The sequence below is a fragment of the Erinaceus europaeus genome, chromosome 20, assembly GCF_950295315.1.
Source record: "Erinaceus europaeus chromosome 20, mEriEur2.1, whole genome shotgun sequence".
Lineage (NCBI taxonomy): Eukaryota > Metazoa > Chordata > Mammalia > Eulipotyphla > Erinaceidae > Erinaceus > Erinaceus europaeus.
Window position 1 is genome coordinate 41373371 of NC_080181.1, and position 15349 is coordinate 41388719.

At 38.0% G+C, this 15349-nt stretch overlaps 1 long non-coding RNA gene and 2 other non-coding genes across 3 annotated transcripts; 1 reads left to right on the forward strand and 2 right to left on the reverse strand.

Annotated features, from left to right (window-relative positions):
• Nucleotides 1-3530: 3530 nt before the first annotated feature.
• Nucleotides 3531-12023, reverse strand: LOC107523135 (uncharacterized). The gene is made up of 5 exons (XR_001601746.2): nt 11534-12023; nt 9138-9198; nt 7806-7928; nt 4624-4776; nt 3531-4341 (listed from the first exon to the last, which is right to left on the reverse strand). It is a non-coding gene; the product is annotated as an uncharacterized LOC107523135 (long non-coding RNA).
• LOC132535188 (U1 spliceosomal RNA) lies at nt 4616-4779 on the forward strand. Its single transcript, XR_009546965.1, has one exon. It is a non-coding gene; the product is annotated as a U1 spliceosomal RNA (small nuclear RNA).
• Nucleotides 11920-11992, reverse strand: LOC132535182 (small nucleolar RNA SNORD109A). Its single transcript, XR_009546959.1, has one exon. It is a non-coding gene; the product is annotated as a small nucleolar RNA SNORD109A (small nucleolar RNA).
• Nucleotides 12024-15349: the final 3326 nt, after the last annotated feature.

A 15349-nucleotide genomic window follows, 5' to 3' on the forward strand; every position in this document is an offset into this window, starting at 1 on the left:
CGCTGGTTGAACAGCATATAACACATTATGGAAGTTCAAAAATAACTAGAGAATGGGAAGGCTATAAGGGGAGGGTATGGAGCTTGGGTTATGAGAATTGTGTGGAACTGTACTCCTCTTATTGTATAGTTTTGTTAATGTCTCCTTTCTTAAATAAAAAATAATAATAATAAATAACTTGACAAATTGTCAAGAGTTTGAGTTAAGAGAACTCCTTATAATGGAAATTCAAGACTCCAACCATAACACAAAACCACAAATCCATAATCTTTAAAAGCATTTCACCAAATTCACCAAACAAGGTTCACAAAGAGTATTTTAAATGAATGTTAATGTCAACTTCTGCTAATCACTTGATGAGGCTCATCACAAATACCTTATGCAAGCTCTTTTTTTTTTCCATGTTTTTACCTAAACTCAGAGGAGAACCTGTAGACAGGGTTATCTATGGAATCAGTTATTTTCTCCCCAGCCACCCTTGCTATATCAGGTAATACTCCCCTGTTTAATCAGCTGTTTTCTTAACCCTTCTTCTAACTGGTGGTTGTCACCCTTCAAGACTTTCAAAAGTGAAAGGGGTCACCCAAAGATCATCATGGTGAAAGCCATTCTTCCTGGGGAGCTAGTGGAAGAAGCTGAGGTCAAGGCAGTTCAGTCTCTTGGCAAAACTTTCTCAAGGTAGTTTTTTTTGTTTGTTTGTTTTTTTCCAACAGGGTTATTGCTGGGCTGAGCACCATGAATCCACTGCTCCTGGAGGTCATTTTTCCCCCCTTTTGTTGCCCTTGTTGTTGTAGCCTCATTGTGGTTACTATCATTGCCATTGTTGACGTTGTTTGTTGTTGGATAGGACAGAGTGAAATGGAAAGAGGAGGGGAAGACAGAGAGGGAGAGAGAAAGATAGACACCTGCAGACCTGCTTCACCACCTGTGAAGTGACTCCCCTGCAGGTGGGGAGCCAGGGGCTCGAACCGGGATCCTTACGCCGGTGCTTGCGCTTTGTGCCACATGCGCTTAACCCACTGTGCCACAGCCCGACCCCCCAAGGTAGTTTTTAATATTCTTTTAATTGTCTTGATCCTGGGAGTCAGGTGGTAGAGCAGTGGGTTAAGCACGTGACGTGAAGCACAAGGACCGGTGTAAGGATCCTGGTTCGAGCCCTGGCTCCCCACCTGCAAGGGAGTCGCTTCACAGGCGGTGAAGCAGGTCTGCAGGGGTCTCTCTTTCTCTCCCCCTCTGTCTTCCCCTCCTCTCCATTTCTCTCTGTCCTAAACAATGACAACAACAACAATAAAAAATAAATAAGGGCAACAAAAGGGAAAATAAATAATATTTTTAATTATCTTGATCCTTATGGAGCTTTGTGGGTTATATGGAACAACAAAATGACAATTCCTAGTAGTCTTGCCACTTGTTGGACCACTTGGGTGACAAAGGCAGGTCCTTTGTCTGAGCTTATGCTGGAGAGCAGGCAGTATTTGTGGGTAGTGCCTTCTAACATTACTGTCAGGACTTCTATAGCCATACCAGTTCTGCTTCTACCCAGCCAGAGTATGTGTAGATAAGGAGCAGCAGGTATTTATACCCTTGGCTGGGCTTGACTTCCGTTAAGTACAGTTCTAAGTCATCAAAAGGAAGTTATATCACTGTTTGGGTGCACATTGTTGGCTCTTGTCCTTTTTGGGAATATTCTTGGCACAGGTGAAGAAATTCTCACAAACTATAGCAGCCAAAGTCACTATCCAAGAAAGATATAATTGCTTATTTAAGATATTATAGAGTGCAGTCTTTCCTATGTGGGTGATATCATTGCACTGCTTAATCACCTGGTAAATCAGTGCCTTGAGCACCACTGGGAGTTTATCTGACTGTGACCCAATCTGACTGCTTCTTTCTATATCCCTTCCTTTTTCATTATCCTTTCCTTATTCACCGGGGCTATAGAAGATAATCTCCTGAATGATTCAGTGACAAATAGCAGTCTGGTGTCATAAGGACCTGGTGTCACTCTACCAGCACCCCAGCAGTATGCAGCTTTTCCATAAGAGTCCAGATATTCATTTAAGCTTCTCATGGAATTGGGTCCTGCTTTGCTTGTACTGGTATTTCGCTGGCCTTCGGCTCTATCACTACTTTTGGATGTCTGTTTATACTGTATTCACTAGGCTACCCTACCTCAAAATCAGGCCTACTTCACACAGGACAGACTTCCTTCGGCTTCATCCAGATGCCATAGTCTCTACTGTAATCCAGCTTGAAATTACTCAGCATTGTCCCTAAGATTTTTGAGTGACTCTTTGACTAGGAGGTTCCCATTTTATATATGCATATCCTCATGAACAATGGTGCACAAGAGTGGGGGAGAGCCTGAGCTCCAAAAAGTTCTGATTTCACTTAGGTATTCACCTGGCCGAACCCTTTGAGGATCTTAAGGAAAGGGGTAGCTGTATAAACTCCACCCTTGGCAGCAGCCCAGAGGGCTGTGAATCCCCATTTACTTAAAATGGCAGCCCATAGAACCACAGGTTAGAGCCCACTCAAGTTTCATAGCCAAAGCCATGGAACCATAACATCTACACACATGCTCTCTCGCTCACACACCAGAGGTTAACCCATTTCCCCTTTTAAATTCCTAACACAGCTAGCTTTTGTGGATCGAACAACCTGGCCCTGGGCCACACAACCTGGCTGTCAGCTGTACACCGTGGCTGTTGAAGTGATCAAATCTGGTAGACTTCAGTAGCTTAAATTTTCCCTGGGGGGGGGGGGTTACGTTAGCCTAAGAGGATCCATGTTAATGCATAGGTCACTTTCTTCTCATTTCTGATACAGGAATGGCTCAGTGTGAGAGGAATCTGGCCCCATTGTGGAAGGAAACTCTGGAACTCTCATTGGGTGTATGCTTCTAAAATCCTGAGAGGGACTGACTCCCTCTGACTCTGGAGGCTTGGTCTGGCCCACATAGGGACCTTCAGACCCTGCTGAAGCCTCCAAATGTTAAAGTTCCATTTGGGCCAAAAACAAGACTTAGAAATATGTGGAAAGCAAGGAATACAGTTTATTAAAGCAGAGGGTTCAGTGAGTTCAGTGAGTTTGTAATGGAATCTAAACAGACAATTCAGATGGCTCATGGGATTTATTTGCTCTGCAAAAGGGGTGTGGCATCAAGGATATGTAAAATAAGAAAGTGGTGGGAATCTTAAACTTTTGGCATGGGGGGGAACAGTCAAGGGCATAGGAATGTGAAAAAGGAAGCCCATAACAAACTGGATCAGTCCCCACCTCCCTCTGTTATTCCCCATCTGTTGGTTTTCTTATCTCAAAAGGGTTTTGAGGTCCTAGCTTAGGGATGAGAGTAAGTTGCAGATACCCATGCCCATGATTCAAAGAAGGAAACTGTTTACACTACTATAGTGTAAACACATTAAGTTCCAAATAAAATGGGAGAGGAAAAAAGAAAGAAAAAGATGTGATAATGCTGGTTAATGCTACTTCCAGGTAAATGCTACTTCCAGGTGACTTCATCACCACGAGCATTGAAAGTCTTCCTTGATAACATTTTTCTGCACAGTATTTGCAAATGCCTTTAATTAAACAATGAGTATAAGTTTGTCTGATATTTGCTAAGATCATGTATACAGCAGCTTTATGTTTATATCTGTGTCTCAACAACTAAAACAATGCTTTATAAAGTCAAGCCCTGTGATTCCTGGGGCAAGAGCTTGAATTCAAGGACACAGTATTATGTAAGAAAAACAAAAACAAAACAAACAACAACAACAAAAAAAAAAACTAGATATTCTCTCACCACTCTTGGCAATTGACAAGGGAATGACACAATCTTTCTAGTCACTACTGAGGACAGACAGCATAAGAACCATTTATAATTTACTTCTTCCTGACCTTCTAGGGGATGCCAATAGCCATGTAATGACTAGAAGAGTTCTTGTTCAAGAACTGCACTTACTAGAGACACAGTTTCTCTAAATTCACAAACTCAAACAATTTAAAAATATGCTTTTGACATCTGAGTAGGCAACAACTATAACATGTACTGTCAACTGTGCTAAGTGCTTTCAACAACTGTACTATAAACAATTTAACTCCACTAAGAAAATGATTTAAAGATATCTGAATAGGCTGTTTTCTAAAGAAGAGACATGCATGGCTCATATTCATATGTATAAATGGTCCACTTCACATATCATTAAAGATATGAAAATTTAAAAAAATACTGGGCAGGGCAGATAGCATAATGGTTATGCAAAAATACTTTCATACCTGAGGCTCCAAAGTCACAAGTTCAATCCCCTATACCACCATAAGTCACAGCTGAGCACTGCTCTGGTAAAAAAGAAAAAGAAAAATGCTGATATTCCACATAACACCCATGATAATGGCCTACATCAACAAAACAGGATATGGCAAGTGTTGTTGAGGGTATGGAGAAAAAGGAATCCTGTTATGTTAGTCATTGGAGTCCAAATTATTGCAATCATTTCAGAAAACAGTATAGAGAGTCTCTTAGACAAGAACATAAATATTACTTGATCGAGCAATACCACTCCTAGACATTTATCCAAAAGATATAAAAACATAAATTCAAAGATGCATATGCATACTTACCTGGCAGGGGAGATATCATGATTACAAGGGTTCTTTTCCCAGGGCAAGGCTTATCCATTGCACTCCGGATGTACTGATCTCTGTTATTTCCCCAAATGTGGGAAACTTGACTGCATAATTTGTGGTAGTAGGGGACTGTGTTCGAGCTCTCCCCTGGAAAAAATAAAGGAAAAAAAAAGATGCATTTCTTTGTTCAGAGTTCCATTATTCAATATAGCCAAAAAGTGGTATCAACCTACTGGCTAAAGAAGTTACGGTATATAGATCCCAAAAAGTAGTACTATATAATAAAAAATATTATATTGTCTCCTTTGAGATATAATATATAGAACTGGAGGTGATTCAGCTAAGTGAAATCAGTAAAAATATTAAAAGCCAACTGCCAAAAGGTTCATTGATATATAGAATCAAAAGAGTCAAAACACATGGACATGTATTAAGAGAGAGAGAGAAAGAGATGAAGTAACCAATTTTTTTCCAAAACGTTGTGGGAACTATGGTGGTTATATTGGGAGTGTGATGGCACATAAATTTAGTGGTGGGTGCAGTGAAGAAATCATGTAATTGTATAATCTTGCACACCACTAATAAATGACTTAATATGAAATCAAAGTAAATAAAAATATACCTTCTGCTAAAAAGACAGTGGCTTCTATGTGAAGCTGCACTTTTAGTCTTAATTATTGAGAAATTTCAGGGCAATAACTTTTTCTTTCTAATATCAAATCTGGTGGCACCAACTCAGACAAATGGGACAGAATAAAAATCAACAATTGGTGATTATATTCTGAAGTCATGTTAAGAACATGTGTGCTCTAGGATATTTATTTAGAGGACATTTTCAAACACTTGACTGCCTTATCCTAATTTGTTTCCATAGTGCAATGTCAATTGTCCTAACTATGGCTTTAAGTACTATATATCACTGCTGTTGCTATTGGTCAGACAGAAAAAAAGATCACCAATTTTCACCATTTAAACAATATAAGTCACTTAATTTCTCTCTGATTTTAACAATATGGAAATCTTGATTTCTCATTGATTTTATTTTTATATTATTATTTTGTGATTAATTTTGGTTTTTAAGATTGTAAGATTACAAGGTATACTTTCAAAATGCACCCATCACCAAAGTTCTGTGGCCCCACCCTATCAACAATAACTACCATAGTTCTCACAAAGTCTTAGAGACAGTTTGATGCCCCTTTTTTGATGGTTTGAAACCTCATGTGTTTAAGTTCTCTAGATTTCATATATAAGCAAGACCATACAGTAATTGTCTTTTATCTTTTTACTTACTTCCCTAAGCACAATACTTACTTCCCTAGGCACTGGATCTTAAAGCATTTTCATTATTATTTGTTTAAGGGCTCTATATATAGTCTTCCAAAGGGACAACATCAGTTTGAATTCCAACCAGCAGGGTAATAGAGTCACTTTTTCTTCACAGCTTCACACACAGTTATCATTTCCTGTTTAGTTGATGGAGGACATACTTACAGGTGTGAGGTTGAGTCTCAGTGTAATTTATATATGCATTTCTCTAATGATAAGTGAACTGGAGTATTTCTACATATGTCTGTGGGCCATGTGTATCTCTTCTTTAGTCTCATTGAATTTATATCTAATTTGCCAGTCAGGACACAGGAATATATATATACTTTCTTTTTTATTTTATGGTTTAATTTCTTTCTTTTTAAATTTTATTTATTTTTATTAGATAGGAAGGAGAAATTTAGAGTGGTAGGGAAGATAGAGATAGACAGAGAGAAAGAGCTTCACTGCTTCTAAAATTGCCTCCCCGACACATGGGGACTGGAGGTTTGAACTTGGGTGGTGTGGCAGGGCCTGACTTCAACATTCTTCTTTTTTTTTTTTTTAAATATTCTTTTACTATATAATTTTTATCATTTTAATTTTGAGCATTTTGGTTTACAGTGCAGTTGTTGATACATGAGTAAATCTCTCATCTCCCCAAACAAGTTTTCTGCAGAACACTCTCACCTATAGCTTAGATCCTTTTACATCATCATGTAATAGGAACCATAACTCAAATAAAAGTAGACAACAGCTACCCACGAGAAGTTCTAGAAAACAACTTAAAGGTTTATTTGCATCTCTATCATCTCTCAGATACATCAACATAGTATTTCAGTTTCATTTTCAATTTCAAAAACAGCTCTAACTACCACCCCCCAAAATGCATGGGGATGTCTGACTACCTTTTGAGACCAAAGGCAACAATTATCAAGATTTGACTCTGTTAGGTTCTAATCAGAAACTGTGAACTAAAATCCTAAAGGCTAATACCAGCTAAGAACTAGACATTCACAGATGTGTCATTCAGGCAGATCTATGATTAACAACTACTCAATTTATGCACATTGAAAAAATCCCTTAAAAAAGAGGTTGGCAGGGCAGGGTGGTGGCAAACATGGTTGAGCACATGTTATAATGCTTAAGTACCTGGGTTTGAGCCCCTAGTCCCCACCTGCAGGGGGAAAGCTTCACAAATGGTGAAGCAGTGTTGCAGGTGCCTCTCTGTCTCTCTCCCTGTTACTCCCTGCCTTCTTGATTTCTGGCTGTCTCTTTCCAATAAATAAAGATAATAAAAAGTTTAAAAAATCGTTGAAAAAAGAGGTTGGCAAATGTCCTATATGGTGATTACATGACTGTGACCATGGAGAAACTGTCCCTTACCCTTACTTGCAAAGGCCAGACAATGTATTGGACCTTATTTTCAATTAGAATAATGAGAGTGAGTTCTCAATTATTTTGTTCAGTTTTCTACACAAGGGAATTCCTCATTAAAGGATGACTTAAGTAGGTTAGGGTCCTTAGTGAGTTAATAACCTCAGAGCTAGAGCCAAGTCTCATGGAGAGAGAGGAGGAGGTGATGAAGGAGACAGGAGAAGGAGGAGAGGAAGAGGGACAGGGAGGGAAAGGGGAGGCAGAGAGAAGGGGATAGAGGGAGAGGGACATGGGGAGGGCAGGGGAGTGGAGAGGGAGACAGAGGCAGAGGGAGAGCTAGAGGGAGAGGGAGAACTAAAGGAAGAGGGAGTTAATTCATTATGAGAGCAAAACTCTATATGCCATTGTAGGATGGGTGGACAAAGAACCTCTGAGGAAGTTAGAGGAAATGCTGAAACAGAAGACAGAACTTTATATACCAAAATGTTTACCAGTATGAGCTGTGTGGACAACTTGGGGCATACTTCTTCCAATGCTTCTGCTGAGTTCTGGTTCTCAAAAGAGAGATATGTCTTCAAGTATTTCAACTGGTCAGTCTTTCACTTCAACTTCACCTAAGAAATGTCGAGAAGACCTCTGCATGCTTGAAAAAAGGCCTGGTTAGTGCTAATGTTTTTCCCCAGGGTATCTTAGAACTGTTTGTCATGTATATTTGTCTTATCACCATGTATATGACTAAAGTCATACATGAGAACACATGATGTAGGTAGGTAGGCAGGTTTATTTTTTGTGTTGGTGTGGGGAAACTGAGAACCAGAAAGAACATGCTTGTTTACAGGTTATTAGCTTAAATTCCCATAATACACACTGCTTCCTCTCTCAGAGCCACTATTTCTGACCAGATCACAATATTTCCCCATAAAGTGCCATGAGTAAACTACACTTGATAGAATACCCAAGGCAACTAGAACAATTAAATCACTGATAATATTGAGTTGTTGGGGAAAAAAATGACACAGAAAAATTTGTCATGAACTTTGACAGCCTAATAGCATATACTATGCTATGTCACTTGCACACCAGCTTAAGGTCAGAAAACTTCTGCTCAGACCCTGCTGATGTCAAGTCAAAATATCTTACTAACGAGCAGAAATCATATTGTCTTATGTGGTTATGGATATATCATACCACAGTATAAAGTATGGGAATTAGGGCACATTCTCATATACTGACCTTACTGTTTTCCACTTGCTATGCTTGCTTAAGCGATTTTTAGGTGAATATAACAACACAGCTACTTTTTTATTTTCATTTTATTTGTTAATGTTCTTACACAAGTATCTGTGTGTCATAGATCAGAATCAGTGGCAAACTTTGATGATGTGAACTGAAAAATTCTTTACTTTCTGGAATCATTTTGTACTCTGAAAGACACCCGCCTTCCTCATCTCCTCAAACTCTTTCATGGAATCATAGTTTCTGTAGAAATCTGCATTTGCCTTCTTTTTTGGTTCAGCCACAGCAAACTTATAGAAAGTTGCAACCACCAGGGATACAATGAGAGCTCCAACAATATGAAAGCAGAGACACTTGGCCAGAAGGCCACACATCTGAGGTACTTCTAAAGCACCGGAATCCCTGGTGGTCAATCTCTCTCTGTCTGTCACTCTCCTGAGGCCACGGTGGGGTCAGCAGCAGAGAAAAGCCCAAGGCCACCCAGCTGAGAGTTTTCTGGTCATGGCTCTACTCCTCTGCGTTTGAAGCAGGGAGCTGGAGGTGGCAGCTAGGGGACCCCAATTGGGAGACACAGAAACCAGACTCACCATGACCACAACACAGCTACTTTGTATCAAAGAATTATCTTCTTGTCTGGAATATGAGAACCTTAAAGAATAACACACATGTAACTTATCTTATGTCTACATAAGTACAGCTGACTTTAAAGAGCACAGACATAAACATTTCAGTTTTGCATCAATCACATGCCATTCAACATATTGCTAATTCCTCAGCACTCAATACTAGAAACAATAGAAATCAATGTGTAAAGTTGAACAATGAAAAATTACAAATTCAGAGGCTTTATGATTTACGGACACTAGGCATACAGACAAAATTCAGCTCTAAAAACCATAAGGAAATGTTTATAAATTATATATCTCTGATAAGATACATTTCCATAATATATAAGTAACCATTTCTACTCAACAAGAAGGAAGAAACTGTTAAAGTTATGGCTGAGAAGATAAATTCTCTGACTACCCAATGGGGACATCATGCTAAGGGAAGATTCACATGCACTGAAGAAGTGCTTTCATGTCTCTTCTTCTTTATGTCTCTGTCCAGGTATCTCAGCCACTATTAAAAAGATGACCATCGGGAGTCGGGCAGTAGTGCAGTGAATTAAGCACACGTGGTGCAAAGCACAAGGACCCACGTAAGGATCCCAGTTCGAGTCCCCGGCTCCTCACCTGCAGGTGTCTTTCTCTCCCCCTCTCTGTCTTCCCCTCCTCTCTCCATTTCTCTCTGTCCTATCCAACAACAACATCAATTTAAAAAAAAAGGCAACAAAAGGGAATAAATAAACAAATAAAAAAATAAGATGTCCATTATGATCTGTAGAATCATGTAGGCAGGTAGCCCCTGCTGTACAGAGAGCATCTTAAATAAACACATGGTGTTCATGGATTAAACATTTCAATATTATTTAATTCAGATACTCCAACTTCATATATAGAGTCAATGAAATAAAAACAAAAATTAACACAAGCTTGTTTGTAGGTTATTTTTAAATCCATGTTGTGGAGGTGTCCAGCAAACAAAGCACAGAACTTGTCTGTGTAAGATCACAGATTCCATCCTTGCTTTATTCCATGTGCCAGAGCAGAAAGTGCACATGAATTTCTTTCTCTTGCTATAAGTAAATCTTTAGCAATAAGCATAAAATGAAATTCAGATTGAAAGGTAAATAACTACAATAGCAAACAGGATTTATTTTAAAAAGAACTAAAGTCAGGCAGTGTATGCTGTTATTTTTATTTTATCTTTTATTTTTTGTCTGTTTACCAGCAGGGTTAGTGCTGGGGCTCTATGCCTATAATATGAATCCATTAATCCTGGTGGCCCTTTTACCCCTATGTTTTTCCTCTCCTTTCCTTTTAATTTTAGTAGGACAATGAGAAAAAGAGAGTGAAGAGGGGATAAAGAGAGAGAGAGAGAGAAACCTGAATCTCTGCTTCATGGGTTGTTAAGCTCCCCCTCTCTGCAGTTTGAGAACATGGCAACAGGGCTTGACCTAGGTCCTTTTGCATAGTAGCATATGTGCTCAACTAGATGTGCTACTATATACACTTTCTTATTATATTTTATAATTTATATATGCAAAAGAGTATGTACATAAAGAGATAGACACAGGCTGAGAATGACAATGACAGGAATGGAAGACTATTATGATGTTCTGTTTCCTATTTAAATATAGTAAAAATATAGCCAGTTATGGGAGTCAGGCGGTAGCACAGGAGGTTAAGCGCAGGTGGTGCAAAGAGAAAGGAACGGCATAAGGATCCAGGTTCAAGCCCCGGCTCCCCATCTGCAGGAGAGTCACTTCACAAGCAGTGAAGCAGGTCTGCATGTGTCAATCTTTCTCTCCCCCTGTCTTTCCTTCCTCTCTCTATTTCTCTCTGTCCTATGCAACAACAACATAAATAACAATAATAAATAAAATGATAAGTGCAACCAAAGGGAATAAATAAGTAAATAAATATTAAAAATTAAAAATATAGCCAGTTATATTTGCTAAAATTATATAGCTAAATTAATTTATATTATCCAAACACAAAAGCCAATCAACATACAAATCAAGAAATAAACCTTATCAGCTCTTTAGAGACTACACAGTTTGTAACATGACAATTACTAGAGTTCATGTCTATTTTAATGTTATTGAACTCATTAGAAGGATATTTATAGAATAATTAATATGCATAATAAAGTACATAAATACAAACAGGACATGAAAGAAGATGATACTTAACACACCTGACAAAAAGTTTATCAGAGAACAATTTAATTTACCTTTTCCTAAACTATTAAAAGATCTTAGTATATGCTTTGTAAAAAAAAAAAAAGAAATATCATGCAGTTATTATCGAATGAATCAGTGGAAAATAAAAACACATTGTATATATTTCACATGTTCCTGAGACAGGTAGGTACTCACCCAGATCTTTCAAGTAGAAGACCTAAAGAAAAGCAAAACATAGTCTCAGAAAACATTGAACATCAAAGATAACAAAACCATAAATTGGTATCACTGTCTATACTTAATATTGGCATGCATTCCCTTCTTTGAACCACTATGACTTCCCACTCATTATTCAAGAACAGATGGCTTAGACAGAGGAATCTATCTATACTAATCTACTCAATGGGGGGAAATGAAGCAAGGCTTGGATTACTCAGCCTATCTAAAGGAGCAAATTGTTTCATACAAAAGGATGCTCACGCCTTGCTCTAAAAGGCAGCATTCTATGGTCTCTTATGGGTCAGCAAATAGAGCCAGGCTCTGAGTCTAGGTTTTTCCATAGAAAGGTCACTCACTCATCTGGACCTCAGATTGACATCTGCAGTGCTTGTTTTGTCTCTCAGCATCCTCAGACAGTTTTCTCATCATCGATCCAGACTAGCACCCTCTTTTCAAATAAGCATTTCTACAACAAGACTTATCTGTGAAAGTAAAAATACTAGTAGAAATGCTTATTTCCCTATGTGACAAAAATAAAAAGGAAATTTGATGACACATTTACATTGAATTACAGTTCATTTTCATCATGACAAAATTATACAAGTGGGTAATGTAAAAATGATTCCCAAATGTTATTTGGGGTGCATTAAAATAATTTCTTAGGAAAGATACAATAAGAATTATCTGAAACAAATAGGTACACCCACTGTGAGTGAGTACATGCCTTAAATATATTTTCCTTTTAGTTTCTAAAATTAATTTTGAAGTTCTGCCTTCACTGGCCACAAAAACACAAAGAAATTCAAAGGTTCCAGAGTAGCTACTCACATTCAATCTTTGATGGACAGTAAGTCGTTTTCTCTTTTCACCTGCAGCAAAACATTACAAATAATGTATATCAGACTTAGAAAAAGAAAGTCTAATAATCTGTTCTGGAGTAACTACTACTAATCATTCAGGCATTTCTACACTACAACAAGCATCTCTATAAATCATTCCTTCCTCCAGTAAAGGGATCTAACAAAAATCCCAGAAGGGATGTGAAAAGATTAGCCAGCGGGTTTGTCAATTGCATTGCCAGGTTCAAACTCTAGCACCACTTGGGAGATGTTATGACAACAGGGAAAGCTTTGGTGCTGTAGTCTCTCTCTCTCTCCTCTCTTCTCTCTCTCTGTCTGAATGAAACAATCTCATAATGGCAAAATTATGGTATGAATTAGGCTCTTGATCCATTCAAAATATCCTATAAGGATTACATGGATAATATAGTAGAGATCTCTGAATGATAAATATTTGCAAGTAAATGGCCATGTAAACTTCATAATATTATGTAATGTTTGATTCCATGTAAACACTGTATTGAAGACTAAGCTATAGGTAGAACAGTTTTCAGAGATTAGTGAGAGGAAGGAGAGGTTGGCTATGAAGGAAGAGCAAAAGACAACTTTAGGGGTGATGGAAGTCTAAGGAACACATGCTCATCACTGAAGTTTTAAATCTAATGCACATTGGTCAAAGTCATTAATTATACATTAGTCAATTTACAGTATTCATAATAAACTACAAAGTGTAAAAATATGACTGAGGAGACAGTGTAGTGGTTATGCAAAAAAAAAAAAAAAAAGCAAACCTTATTCCTGAGGCTCCAGGGTGCCAGGTTTAATCCCCAGCACAACCAAAAGCCAGATAGGCGGAGTGCTGCCTTTCTCTTTATTCTCTTTATCTCATCATTTATTAAAATAAATACAATATAAAATCAGTATATGAAAGGTAAACATACAAAAATGAGTGAAATAACATCGTTTTAGTGCTCAAGTACTCAGTATATACTCTCATGTGTTATGCTTATGTAAATCCTGTTTTTTAATTCAATTATTGATATTTCTACAATAAGAGCTACTACCAGTACTTAATAGACTAGTCAGTGTTCAGCAACTACTGTATGTCTTCAAACGTCGTATCACCTTCTATATCCACATGAGGAGACCACAAAATATACTGAAGAAAATATAAACAAAGTACTCCATAATGTTGAGCTCAGTGATGACTTCAGAGATTCAACTCCAAAGATAAGAGAAATAAAATAAACAAGTGTGATCTTATCAAACTTGAAAACTTCTGCAAAAAGAGATGCTACAATTAATAAAGTATTCTTGGGGGCCCTGTGGTGGTACACTGGGTTAAGCACACAAAGAACAAGGACTGACACAAATAACCCAGTGTGAGCACCAGGCTCCTCATCAGCACAGGGCCACTTCACAAGCAGTGAAGCAGGTCTGCGGGTATTTATCTTTCCCTCTCTATATATAGATCCCCCTCCCCTCTAAACTTCTCTATGTCCTATGCAAAAAAATAAAAATAAAATTGGCCACAAGCAGTGGATTCATAGTGCAGTCATCTAGAGCCAGCCAGCAATAACCCTGGAGGAATATAAATAAATAAATTCTTACTAAATGTGACTAGATATCTATATGATTTTGATGTGACTAGGGAAATTTTAATGCATGGAAATGTCATGAAGCTGAACTAAAAACAAATGTACCCCACTTAACAATGGGGTGGTACTGAACAGATACTCTTATCAATGAGGATATGTAGATAAACAACATACACATGAAAAATGTTCAGTTAGCAGGGAAATACAAATCAAAATCACAATCAGACATCCACCTAACTTGTGAAAATGGAATCTACCCAAAGAATGCAAAATCATGGGAGTCGGGCAGCAGCGCAGTGGGTTAAGCGCAGGTGGCACAAAGTGCAAGGATCCCGGTTCAAGTCCCCGGCACCCCACCTGCAGGGGAGTCACTTCACAAGTGGTGAAATAGGTCTGCAGGTGTCTTTTTTTCCCCTTTTGTCTTACTGTCCTCTCTCCATTTCTCTCTGTCCTATCCAACATTGACAACATCAATAATAACAACAGTAATAACTACAACAATAAAACAAGGACAACAAAAGGGACTAAATAAATATTAAAAAAAGAATGCAAAATCACTAATGACCAAAAATACATGCACGTCTACAGTGTTTATTGCGGTACTATCCACAATAGCCAAACTATGGAAACAATCCGAGGACTCAACACCAGATGAGTGGATGAACAGAAGTTGAGTAATAGGAACAGAAAGGGGAAACACAAGTGAAACCTGGAATGAGTTTGGGTGTATTGCACTAATGTAAAGGATTTGGGGGGGGGGGGGCTTTCATGCCCTTCTGCATGATGGTGGAAAAGGACCTAGGTGAGTATTTTGCAGAAAAAGATAACACTTTTTTTATATGTAGCAACAAATATATCTACTGTAAATCATTAATCCCCCAATGAAAAAGGAGAAAAAGAGAGGTGTAGTATATATGTACACAATGGAATACTTTTTGACTATAAGAAAGAATTAACTTGCATCTTTTTCTGCAATAAGGAAAGCTTGCAATAGTCACACAATGCAGATTAAGCCAGAGGTGATGACAGTCAAGAGAAGAATCCTACTGATTAATATTGAAGAAGCTTATTGATGAACGGGGAAGCAAACTATACTGATCTATATAAAGAAACAAACAAAAAAAACTGATACAGGTAGCAACACTGCAGAATCCTAAAACAATATATTTACCCATGTGCCAACAACTATACTGGAAACCATTATCCTCGAAATGAGATATTTGAATCTTTTTTTTTTTTTTTTTTTGTCCTCCAGGGTTATCGCTGGGACTTGGTGCCTGCACTACAAATTCACTGCTCCTGGAGGCTATTTTTCCCCTTTTGTTGCCCTTGTTGTTTATCATTGTTGTTGTTAT